The 12,996-nt window shown below is 38.8% G+C and overlaps 1 protein-coding gene across 2 annotated transcripts in view; it reads left to right on the plus strand.

Annotated features, from left to right (window-relative positions):
• Window positions 1–7,619: 7,619 nt before the first annotated feature.
• zbtb38 (zinc finger and BTB domain containing 38) overlaps window positions 7,620–12,996 on the plus strand; it is a 35,748-nt gene continuing 30,371 nt past the window's right edge. Inside the window, exon 1 of one of the 2 annotated variants that reach the window (XM_039760186.1) lies at window positions 7,620–7,710. The gene's annotated coding sequence lies outside the window, so the exon portion shown is untranslated. The remainder of the gene's footprint in view (window positions 7,711–12,996) is intronic. The other variant, XM_039760199.1, reaches the window with a different exon arrangement.

The raw sequence follows: 12,996 nt of genomic DNA on the forward strand, positions 1-12,996 counted from the left end.
TCCTGATCTACAGGGAGGGGAGACGATCAGGACACTTTAACACAATGAATGTCCAAGGTAGAAGGACAATCCTTATTCATGGGCTGCAAATAATCCTACATATTGTTCCTACTTTAATAATTTTGGCTGTCCCAAAAACTCTTCAAGCGTTCAGGGTATTTAATTTTATTATCTTTGCTGTTGCTCAGGGCAGTAGTCCTATCATTTATGGCCTGAGGTGCAGGGATATTAAGAGCAGATTGCCAAAGATTCCTATCAAATGCTGTTCCTAGGAGAACTTAGAAATACCATATTCAAAACAGTGGTGTGTACCTTCAGGAATATTGATGACTCTACTATATAAAGTTTTAAATGCAGAATTATACGAATAATGACAACTGAAAATAGCCAAGAAAAAATCTGAAACTTACATGCTAATGTTTTAATGATGAAGTGCTAGCAATTGAAAAAATTATACTCTCAATTTAAAAAGAACATACCTTAAAAGATTCATATTTCTGTAGGGGAGGTGCCGATTTCTGGTCAGAACTTGAGGAAAACCTCCATTACTAAGTTCTCAATGGAATCAAAAGAAAGAAAGAAAGAACATTTAAATAATTAAATCCCGGTCAAGCTCTTCCTGTATCCATAAGCCTTCTGTCAAAAAAAATATCTTTAGAAGGCTCACATATAAATATGGATGGAAGAGATGCAAAAATAAAGGGCAAGAAAAATGGAAGCAAGTTCAGTTCAATAAAATAATTATAACTAAAGAAACAATTCTTTACTTTGTGGCATCATAATTGTAATCTGACTACAAGAATAGATACGTATTCATAAAAATGATATTAATGAATTTATTATTGATCAAAGTGGGTTATAAAGTCTAGTAAAGTGAACATTAATGATAATTTTTATATTTTCACAATAACATTTTGATCACTAGCCCAGGATAAAAGATGGCCATGATTTCACTGTTAAGTGCATAAATAAATGTGAGTCACTTTCATATTAAAATATGTTAAAAGTAACCAATAGTTTCATTCTCGTCTCTCAAGCATGGTGAGGGTTGCAGTGATGAGCATTAACAATGTGATGGTATTCGCATTTTGGGGCTGATCATCTTTGACCATCCATTTCAAGGAAAGCCAAGTAAGCAGATGAGGAGTTTAAGCATGCCTCAGCTTTTATAGCTACTAATTGTGTTTATATCAAGGTTTATTAAGGAATGAAATTACATTTTGAAATTAAATTCCCTAATGTGTACAATCTCCACCACCATCGCAAATTGATGGCATCCCAGAAAGGGGGTGTGACTGGGAGAAAAGGTCCTGTCGGGTGTGAAACAGAACAGTGGGTTTTTATTAAATATCTGTGCTAGTCATGGATTGTTCATAACAACCACCATGTTCAAATTCAAGGCATTTCATAAATGTACCTAGTAGTTCTGTCATCGGACCTGAGGCTGTATGTTTTGGGCACTTGGTAGAAGAAATGAAGAGAGTTGTCAACTGATCACTACATGGTAGTGAGTGACCAGGGAAGCACAAGCAAGTAGTTAAGGTGTCCCGGGAATATTTGGACGAGGCTTCTGCTTGTGATGAGTTCAACTCTAACTTCAAAGGAAACTTCTCTTAGGAGATATCGAGTCCAAATCGACACTGTTCAAGATCTCAGTCATAGACACGGCTGCTAAAAGCTGCGATATTAAGGCAGTCAGAGGTAAGGGAAACTGTAAAGACTATTTGTGGAAGCATAAGGTCGAGCATGGTAAAGGTATGGAGAGGCCATGGATAAATACTGTCAGATGGCCTTGAGGCTGCTCTGGCAAACACCTCAGAAGGGGAAAGAGTGACCTTACACAGACAATGTTAAGCGGGGATGGAAATGTGATTACCTCTTCTGGGTAAACTGTCAAGCAATGACACTTTAAGGAACTCCTCAACCTGGTGGACATGCCCTTCTATCAGGAGAAAGCATTGTACACATCTAGTTATGAGTGTCTGGGAATCCCATCACTGTTGCTGTTGTCACTATGGTGGTAAGGCTTCTGGGGTGGATGAGATCTACCCAGAGATATCGAAAGCACTGGACACTGTTTGGAATGCATGGTTAAGGCATCTATTCTGTGGTGGTGCTCATATTTAAGAAAGGTGAGCACACAATATATACTAACTAAAGAGGGATTCAATTTCTCAGGTTTCCATGTAAGGCCTATGCCAGGGAGGTAAAGGGGAAAATCCATACAATGCTTTTGGCTAGGACACAGGGGGAACAATATGGATTCCATCCTGGATGTGGAACAACTGATTAGCTGTTCTCCCTGCTGTAGTTGCTGGAAGGTGTGTGGGATTATAACACAGTCTACATGTGACCATGTCCCCTCAGCATATATTGTGAGAAACGCTGTAACAGGGCCTCTGTTGCGTGCTATTCATTCCCTATATAAAACAGTGAGAGAAGTATCTCCATAACTGGCATTAAGTGGAATTTGTTCACTGTGGATGTTGGACTCCCTCTGTGTCTTGTCACTGTTCCTTTTTATAGATTTCAAGACAAGATATCGAAGCACAGCTGAGGATGTCAGAATATCCAGTTAGGAAGGCTATGGTGTAGCACCACTGCTTTATACAAAGGATATTGTTCTCTTTGTCTCTCCTGACTGTGACCTTCAGCATGCATTTCAGAGATTTGCTGCAGAGTATAAAGCTAGACGTCTGAGGTCATGGGTAATGATTCTCCCTCTGAAAAGAGTGGATTGCTCACTCCAGGTGTGTGTGAGAAGGGGTGGGGGGCAACTGTTCTTAGGTGGAGGTGTTAATATCTCAGTAACTTGTTCATGAGTGATGGGAGAAGCAATATGGGTTCAGATTGGCAGCAGCTGTTCTGCAGGCACTGTACTGGTCAAAGGAAGAAAAGAATGAGCTGAGTTAAAGGATAGAACTCTCAGTTTACCAGTCGATCGACACCCCTGCTCTCACATGTGGTCTTGAACTGTGGTTAATTAACAAAAGAAAGAGATTGTGAGTACAAGAGACAGAAATTAAGCTTATTTTTAGGGCCATAGGGCTGATACTTTATGATAGGGTGAGAAGCTCAGCAATATGGAACAGCCTCAGAGTAAAGACACTGCTTCTTTGGATCGACATAGATAGAGGAGGGGAGAGGATTTACGGCAGTCCTGGCACAATGCTAGAGAAAATTTGCAAAGGTAAAAATTACACTTTTTTTTTTTTCATTTCATGTTTCTGTAAGAAGATCAAATCAATGTCATATCACATAAGTGCTAAATAAGATTTCTTTGAGTGGCACTAAAACCAAAACAAGTCTCTAGTATCTCTGTATTTAACTTGCCAGTCTGCCAGGTAGCTTACAATGTTGACTGTTCTAATATAATGTCAAAATTCTAGTGTACTAGAACCTACCCATTATTCCAGTTTGCAGTATTTTGCTAATGTATGTAAAGAAAGCAACACAACCATCCAAGTAATGAACAGTGTCCGTTTTAAGTGTGACAACAGCTAAGGAGGTATTTAATAGAGTGCCAGGAGCAAAGGTGTAGGTAAGGCAGCATTTTACAACCTTTTGTTGTAGTTTATGTTTTTTGTAGTTTATAAAATTATTCACCTGTTATTTGTTTTTTGCACAATGTTTTAAATGTTGAGCTCCTTAAATGGGTCACGTAAATGCCAGGTAGCACAGTTAGTATCTCTATAATCTCAAAAAAAAAAAAAACACTTTGAATGGGTTTACATTCTTTCAAGCATGGCTGTATATGTGGTCATTAATTGTATAGGGGCCAGTAAATTGTGTGTGTTGATTTCAAATAAAAACAGTTGTATCAAAATGACAGGTAAAAACCATGTGGATGCTAACACATGGGATTCATATGCAGAGATTATTCTTGTTATTGTTCATTTACTAACCTAGATGTCTGCTTTTCAAATTTGATCATCAGTATTTGTTTGCATTTACTCATTTTTCATCTTATTTCTAGATACATGTGCCCTGTTGCTGGTGCTGTACTTATTTGAAACCCAAATATAATCTTACTGCAGATCTACTATCTATCCAGCAGGAGGAGTATGAATACCATAAATAAAAGACTGCAGTTTTGCTGTATTATTACTGAACAACCATAAGCTCATCATTAACAATGAAAAATGTTACACCAATTCTTCATTCTTATCAAAAAATAACATGTTAAAGGTGAGGTCAATGTACCATTAGGAAGCACAACTAAGTAAACATGGTAATCAGTACAGTACAATACTTTACAATCAAAACCGAACACTTCCTTCAGAATCAATTGTCATGATCATTCATTTTTTTTCCATTTCCTTTGCCTGCAATACTTCTCTGACATGAGAAGATAAGAAACTAGGTGAGGACAGAAAGTAGGCAGAGAGTGTTGTGCATGACTTCAAAAATGTTATGTTGAACCTCCCCACTGTGGATTCACACCATTAAGATCTGTTTTGGACATTCACATCCCGTCCATTCTCTTATTACTCTTCTTCCGGTTGGTAAATGGCTCAGATTAAAAAAAAATGAAGACTACCATATTTCACCAAAGCCCTAAGAGTTATTATCTACAATAACTTAATGAATTTGTGTAAATATGTTTTGGTCAAACTGGCTACTGATCAGATGTCAAGGAGTGAAGAAAACTGTTTTTCATAGGTTTTGTTTATATTGATTTTTATTGGGGAGGGCTTCAACAAAGTCTGAATGTCTGGGGTTAAGAATGTCCTGAATAAAAGCCAAGATCCAGGCCTTTAATGACCTCTTGGGCACAGCCATCAGCAGTGTGTCGAGAGAGTGTCGACGTTGTCGAGAGGTTTACTTACCTTGGCAGTGACATTCATGTCTCTGGTGACTCTTCCTGTGAAGTCAGTAGACAGATTGGGAGAGCATGGGGTTGGTTGGCTTGAGGTTGCTAGAAAGGGGTGTGTGGCACTCCTGATATCTATGCAAAAGAATGAAAGTCCAAGTCTTTAGAGTCCTGGTGCTTCCTGTCTTGCTATATGGTTGCGAGACATGGATGCTATCCAGAGACCTGAGATGAAGACTGGTCTCCTTTGGTACTGTGTCTATCCGGAATATCCTTGGGTACCATTGGTTTGACTTTTTGTCGAATGAGCGGTTGCTCTTGGAGTCCCGAATGAGGCATATTACCTGCATTGTGAGGAAGCATCAGTTACGGCACTACAGCCATGTGGTGCATTTCCCCGAGGGTGATCCGGCTCGTAAAATCCTCATTTTTTGGGACCCAAGTGGCTGGACCAGACCAAGGAGTCGCCCACATAACACCTGGCTGCGGCAGATAGAGGGTCATTTCTGGAGGGTTGGACTGGACCACGTGTCTGCTTGTGGGGGTTGCAAACCGGGATCCCCAGTTGTTTCGTTGTGTAGTGGGTGCGGCAACACACTGTACCAGTGTATGCTCCCCAACTTGACTTGACTTGACTTACTTCAACAAAGAAAATTCAAAGCATCTGACATTGTTATGGCAATAAAGAATGTGTTAGTACATCTTATATTTTGATGTTGATGAGGAAGGTATCTTATATAAAATAGGCTTTAAGAAATATGCAAAGGCTACTTCCAGAGAAACATGTAGAATCACCTCACTATCTGAGACAGCAATGTCTTATGAAAGTCCGGGGAACATGTCTCCAGAACTCCTCCTAGTGACTCCTGATATTCCTGAGCCACAGCTCCTATTCTATTGTGCCCATTTACAATACCTGGACTTCCCTTTTATTTTTACATTTACATGAATTTGCTTAGCATACACTTTTATCCAAAACAACTTGCCATAAAGATCAATATAATCAAGTAAACATCAGTCTAGGACACTGTCTGGGGACAAGGGTACAAAACTGATCATCACAAGTGAAGAACAAAACAAAAGCTACTTACAATTCCTACGTTGAAAAACCTAACATACCAGTTAGACAGAAATTCAATTTTTCCAAGGCTTGTCTGTTATAACCAGCAGGGTTTGCACATTCTCACAAATTCTGTCTTGTTTTGGAAATAACAACAATAATAATTGTCTTCGGAGAGCTTGGAACTCATATTCTTGCACGTGATCTTGTAGAAAACACCATTTAAAATAAAAATAAAAAAAAACACCTTGCCTCTGGTAAACAGGTAAATCCCTCTGAACAGTATTAGTATCTACTCTCTCTCTCTAGCTCTGACTTTGGAAGTCTCTTACAGCACGAAGCACCCTTGCAAAATTAACCCCCCTGCTATATTTCTTCACCCAAACAAAATGAAACTGATCTAGCATAACTGAATATTAATTTTAGGACCTTGCCTACAAAGAATTCACTTTGCAAAATTCTGGGATGTTTAGCAAGCATATACTGTAAGTAAGCTATGATATCTTGTGGCAAATTCTTTTCAGCTAAAATCTCAGATTTTGTGGTGCACCCACACAAAGCACTATATCATTACACTGTAATGTTAAAAAGCTTAATCTGAGAAGAAGGCAGAAGACTGCATTGGGAGCTCACTTTGAGACACTCAACCTAGAAACAGATATGAAAAATACAAGCCCTTTATTTTCCTACTTCTTTTCACTACACACAGTGCATCAATCACCATAGTACTCAGTCCTAGCTGCCTCCACTCCTCTCCCAGCATGCTCAGTCTTCCTTCATCCCGACTCTGGCCGCTGAGTTGTGGCAGCTGTCTCCTTTTATAGAGGACCCGGAAGTGCTCCATGATCACCTTCCAGCTGCACTTCCGCATGTGACAGTAGCCCTGCACAGGAGGGCTCAGCCGTTTGCCACATGTCCCCTAGCGGTGTCCATGGGCTTCCCTGCTCTGTGGCAGTGTAGCAAGCCAGGAGAGCTGCCCTCTGTCGTCCCGGGGGAAGTATTGCCTTGTGCAAGCTCCTTCCCCTAGTCCATCCCTTATGGAGTTGTCCCAGCCGGGTAAGCATCCCAGCTGCCCATTATAATATATATATATATATATATATATTTTTTTTAATGACCTTCTTATTAAACCGGCACCATAAAAACTTGCTGAGTCACACGGTGTTCTTTTCTCTACTGTCTGGGTTCTCGGCCTTACGTTATTAATAGAATATCTGCCTCTTCACCTCCTCCCCCACACACTTGCAGTACAGTGTATAATGTGGACACTCCCTCAGGTGGAAACAGTTTAAAAAATTGTGACAAAAATAAATACTTCTTAACATTATGAGGTGAATATGTGCAGCATTCTAAAACATGAAAATAATCCTTTAATGTTGCAATTTATTTGTTTAAGAATATAACCAATGGTTGCATTAGAAAATCAAATCTCATTTAGAAGTACTTCCAGGAGGGAGTGGGAGGTGCTGATGGGGCCTTGGAATCATATGGGAATAGGAAAAATAACCTCTTAGTTTAAAATCTGTGCATAGAAGTCTCCCACCTCAAGTCTTCGAAGCAGGGAGTGGACCTTACAACTAAACTATGCACTGTAAACTTGGCTTTGTCTGTCTGATGACACGGCCTGTTTGTGGGACACTCCGCACTGCTGGCGGATTCCATGCTCTTCTGTGTTCTGAGCCAGGTCTTGTGACGCAGCACTGACAGCAGGCATTGTGTCAGTTGCAGGCCTCACTGCATTGGCTGAGCAACAAGGAAGCAACAGTGAAAGGACTATACAGCAGCCCCTGGCCAGACAAGCTTCAAGATAACAGGAAGGTAAATGTTTTAATCAAAGGTTAGTGTGAAGAAAGGCTACATCTTGTAAAATACAATATAAGGTTATGTATCCAGTAACTGCAAATATTTCTAATGTGGTAAAATCTGGAACAAAATGTCTTTATTCATTTATGGTGGTGGGGCAGGAAAAGCATGTAGCTGAAGCTGAAAGGAAAAAAGACGGCCTGCTACAGTATGTGTGTTTATTATATAGACCATATACATAGATACAACTACACAATATTAACATCTATCTTTTTTGTGCTCTCTTCCTCACTCCAACTCTAGATAACATATAAGTAAAATGAGGAGAGAATTTTATTTACTTTCTTTACTCAAAAGTAGTTATTGTGTGTGGTGATTAAATAAAAAGACTGCATGCCAGCAGATTGTTTTGACTTTGCACAGACTGATTCTGTCATTCTATGGCAGTTCACTGAAAAGGCCTTTGCAAAAGCACACTGTTCAAAGTATTTGTTCCCAGCATACTGTAGGCACCCAAATGGCCTGTGTTGTGCCTTAACCGATACATCATTAATTCTGTTGAAGAACATGTTGCAAAAGTTCAGATTACCAATAGTACTGTATTGAAATATTTGGCAGAAGTACAGTGGATCTTCAAGCATACATTTTACAGTCTACTCCACAAACTTATCTTTAAAAATTTCTAATCCAGATATAATGATCTAGCCAAACAAACCATTATTCTTCCCCAAACACATGTGTATCAGGTTAAGTAGGAACTTTTAAATTATTCCTGTGGCGGTGAAGTGGGTAAGCCCAGCAATGGACTAATACCCAATCCATTGCATCTTCATACCTAGTTATCGCCCACAAAAAACAAACTGGATTAAATAGATTCAGCAACAGACGGATGGTATCACATGATGAAAACGTTAAGGATGTGTCTTGTACTCTAGATGACTTTTTTGTGTATCTGCAGCACAGGCAAATCATGTTGCTTTATCAGAATTCTGGTCTTCTTTCAAAAAGAATAAGCTTCACTTACTATTTATGAATTTACATATGAAAAATATTACACAAAATCTTAATAGTAATGCCTTTTTAAAACTTTAAATTTACGTAAATTAACGCAACATGCTTAATTCAGTTCAGGGAAATACGGGTGCTGTGCTTATCCTGGCAGCATCAGGTGGAAGAAAAACAATAACCCCAGAAAGAATGTTAGCCCATAACTAAGAGAAATAAATGCATGTATATTGACTTTCTTATATCTTATGTATCATAAAACTTATTTTGTGAGAAACTACCGTATAGGTATAGCAGTAAGTAAAAAAGTTTAATTCCATCCATCCATTCAGCTTACAAACTTGCCTTATTCTGAGCTGGATCGTGGGGAAACTGAAGCCTATCCCAGCAAGCAGAGGGTGCAAAGCAGGAACAATCCATGGAAAGGGTGCCAGTCTATCACAAGGTGGGGTTTCATTCCAATGTGCTTTAATATTTATCTTATTGTTTTGAGGCTCAATGTGATGTCATCGCATTGCCATTGTATGTTCTTATCCTCCTTATGGGTGCTACACTTTGCATCAACAGATGAGGCACATTGATGTCAATGCAATGCATATGAAAGTCACACATAAGGTCACAGCAGCTGCTTTATTAAAAAAATGGGGACATACACAGAATGTTTATGAACTTTGATCAAACAAAGGAAGGAAAGACTTTCGTGAGAAACCTGGCACTTGAAAAGCAAAAAGAAACACATTCAAACAGCAAAATAATTACTGGCTTTCACTCCTGTTTCACTTTGTGGTTTAGAATATGATCTTGTCTTAGTAATGTGATGAAAGATTGCTAATGCTTTCCTTGTGTCAACACTGTTAATTGACCTGCAAATTTCTAAGCCCTGTAAGTTAAGTGTTTACAGTATTGTGTTACCGTCTGCATGAATTTCGAGTTAATACAAGAATTTGTTTCTTTTCTGTAATAAAGTGCAAGTACTTAAGACTTACTGACACAACTGATAAAAACACCCAAATATCATTCATATCTCACTGAAAGTGAAGGCAGTGTGATAAAAAGACAGCAGACCAACTACTGAACTGACATGACCACAACAACTGCTACTACTACTGTAGAACTCTAAGGGTCTTCGGAATGCCATGCTGTAATACTTTCGTGAAATAACTGTAAATGACATCTAGTAAAGTCATTTATTACCTTTAAGTGACTTATTCAGCATTTTAATAGCTGCATCTCACTTCTCCAACCTTACTGGTCTTCTAGTGATCTGTACAAGTTGAGCCATGCAAAAACTGTGCCTAAAAGTCTTATTTGATTTGCAAACTTGTTTAGTAGAATGACGTGGTTACTGTGTCAAAAGCAGCACTTAAATTGAACTGCACAACAACTGTAGCATTTCCTCAATCCGAAGGTATTGGAATGTTGTTTGTGATTTGAGATCAGGCTCTCTCTGTGACATTTGCAAAAGCCAGACTGCAACCTTTCACACAGGTTGAAGTTTCGAAGGCGAATCTAAAGTTGTGAGCGCCTGCAAAGGATAGTGAAGACAGCAGAGAACATTATTGGGGTGCCTCTCCCTTCACTACAGGACATATTTTACAAACGCAGTGTCCGCAAGGCCTGCAGCATTGTGCAGGACCCCTTACACCCCTCACATGGACTTTTCACACTTCTGCCATCCAAGAGAAGATACTGCAGCATCAAAGCCAAATCTGCCAGGCTGCAGGAGAGTTTTTACCCCCAAACTGTTAGACTCCTTAACACCAGGCTGCCCCCTGGGACCTTCCACACAGCCTCAACCACCACTAAAAACAAAACTTTTATACATGAAAACCACAGTCCTGCAAAGATGAGTGTGCATGTAGAAAAGAACTGAACATCTCATACTGACCTTTAAGGTTTTTGACACTCTTGATATCCATCTGCTATGAAACATTCTGACCTGTCATTGTTTACACACGTCTTCAACTATTATCATACACTGATAATTTCTGTATTATCTATTATCTATTATTTATTTATTTATTATATTACATATCTTACACATCAATATTGCTGCTACTTCTTTGTCCTATCTTTGCACAATGTCTTGTCTTGTTTGTGTTTTAATTTTAAATTTTAATTCTATTTTTAATTTACTATTTGCACATCATGTTGTTACACTGTGGACCCTGAGCTTCGCAATTTCGTCTATCTGTATACTTGTATATGGTTGAGATGACAATAAAGTTCACTTGGACACTTTTATCTAAAGTTGTGAGCTCCCCCTACCTCCCCCCTCCAACTACAAGGGAAAAAAGTATACTTCAATTTCCTCTATACATATTAAGTGGTGTATATTTGAGTCTTACAGAGGACGGCACAGTTTGCTAGCAGAATGTATTATTTTGTGTGAAACCTAAATGGCAGTATCAACCTTAAGTGAATTGATATGAAACAATGAAATGTGTAATATAATGAAATACTGTATGTGAAAAGGAGCTTTGTTACCTAGTAAAAAGGTTTTTAAGCTACACAGCATTTATTTTTTCTTCTTCCAACCATATCAGACCAAACAAAAAGTTCTCGACATGCATAGAGTTTTAAAAAGGATTGAAAATAGTTAGCATTCAGAGAAATAGCACTTATTAAGAAGTTCCAAGATTGCCAAGCCATGAAGAGGCCTATCCAAAAAGAGGGTAAACAGCTGCAAGAGGGTCTGTTAATTTCATTGCTTCATCCCATAGGTGGTCAGCAACACAAAAACCTTTATTTGAATTGTCAGGAGCAAATCTAAAGCTGTCAGCAAGAGTGAAAGGGAAGGTCTACAGGACAGTCGTGAGACCAGCTATGTTATATGGGTTGGAGATGGTGGCACTAACCAGAAAGCAGGAGACAGAGCTGGAGGTAGCAGAGTTAAAGATGTTAAGATTTGCACTGGGTGTGATGAGGATAGACAGGAGTACATTAGAGGGTCAGCTCAAGTTGGATGGTTGGGAGACAAAGTCAGAGAGGCGAGAGTGCGTTGGTTTGGACATGTGCAGAGGAGAGATGCTGAGTATATTGGGAAAGGATGCTAAGGATAGAGCTGTCAGGAAAAAGGAAAAAAGGAATGCCTAAGATCAGGCTTATGGATGTGATGAGAGGGGGCATGCAGGTGATGGGTATAACAGAACAAGATACAGAGGACAGAAAGATATGGAAGAAGATGATCCGCTGAGGCAACCCCTAATGGGAGCAGCCGAAAGATGAAAAGGAAATCTAAAGCTCTCAGAAGTGTCCTAGAAGTGCAGCAAGCAGAAAACCAAGAGTCATTGTATTTTGCATGGTTAAAGTCCTGCTACCATTTCCGAAGTGAACCTTTCCAAAAGTCGTGCAGTTGGACACTCTTTCTAAAGAAGGAACCTGCAGCCTCATGAATGGAATGTTGCATTCCATACCCATACCAAGGAAAGAAGCTAGAAAGGACATGTTCAGTTTTTGATATGTGTTTTTGACATCTGATGTGTAGAGCTGGCTCTTAAAGGCATGGCAGATACAATAGAACATACCCAGATAACCCATTCATGTTAATACATATATCCCAGCTGATAAATGAGATAGCTGATATTAAGAGGTTAATATACTACTGAATAGTAAGCAGTTGCATAGCTGATATTAAGAGGTTAATATACTACAGAATAGTAAGCAGTTGCATGAATGGTTCTTAAAGTCATAGCCTGGTTGCAAAGGTTATGGTTAATGTTCTGACTTCCATCATTACAAGCATTGAAACAACACTCATTCTCTGGGCTGAAATTAAACTGGTTAAGTCTGTAAAACCAAGGGGGGATACAACTCCATGAACATTTCAAAATGGTATACTATTTTTGTTCTCTAAGAAGCTCATATCTAAAGCGTGCTTCAGAGACACATTATAATCATAACCAAGATGATATGCAATTCTACCAAGAGTAAGGGTAGAACAACTCAAAATATCAGTGAATTTTATTGCAGCAGTGCAATCTACAGTAGATGTTATGATTTCCTGGTTTTAAACTGAATTTTAGGCAAAGGAAGTGGCAGCTTAAATATAATTAAGTGGTGAATAATTTTAAAAGACGGTTAAATAAGTAAAAGAGATATACAAAATTTTCAAAGTAACATGAAGAATAGGTAATAAAATTGTATCTGCAACAGAAAAAGAATACTCATGAAAGGAATTACATTTTTGACACAATTTGGAGTGTAATGTTTTTCAAGACGTGCAGGTCCCTGGAAAGCTTAAAGAGACAAAATAATAATGAATTAAAAAAAAATTCTTTAGGTAATACATGCCCTCACTGTAGGTCGGTCCAAA

This window comes from Polypterus senegalus, chromosome 1, assembly GCF_016835505.1.
Source record: "Polypterus senegalus isolate Bchr_013 chromosome 1, ASM1683550v1, whole genome shotgun sequence".
In the NCBI taxonomy this organism is placed as follows: Eukaryota; Metazoa; Chordata; class Cladistia; order Polypteriformes; family Polypteridae; genus Polypterus; species Polypterus senegalus.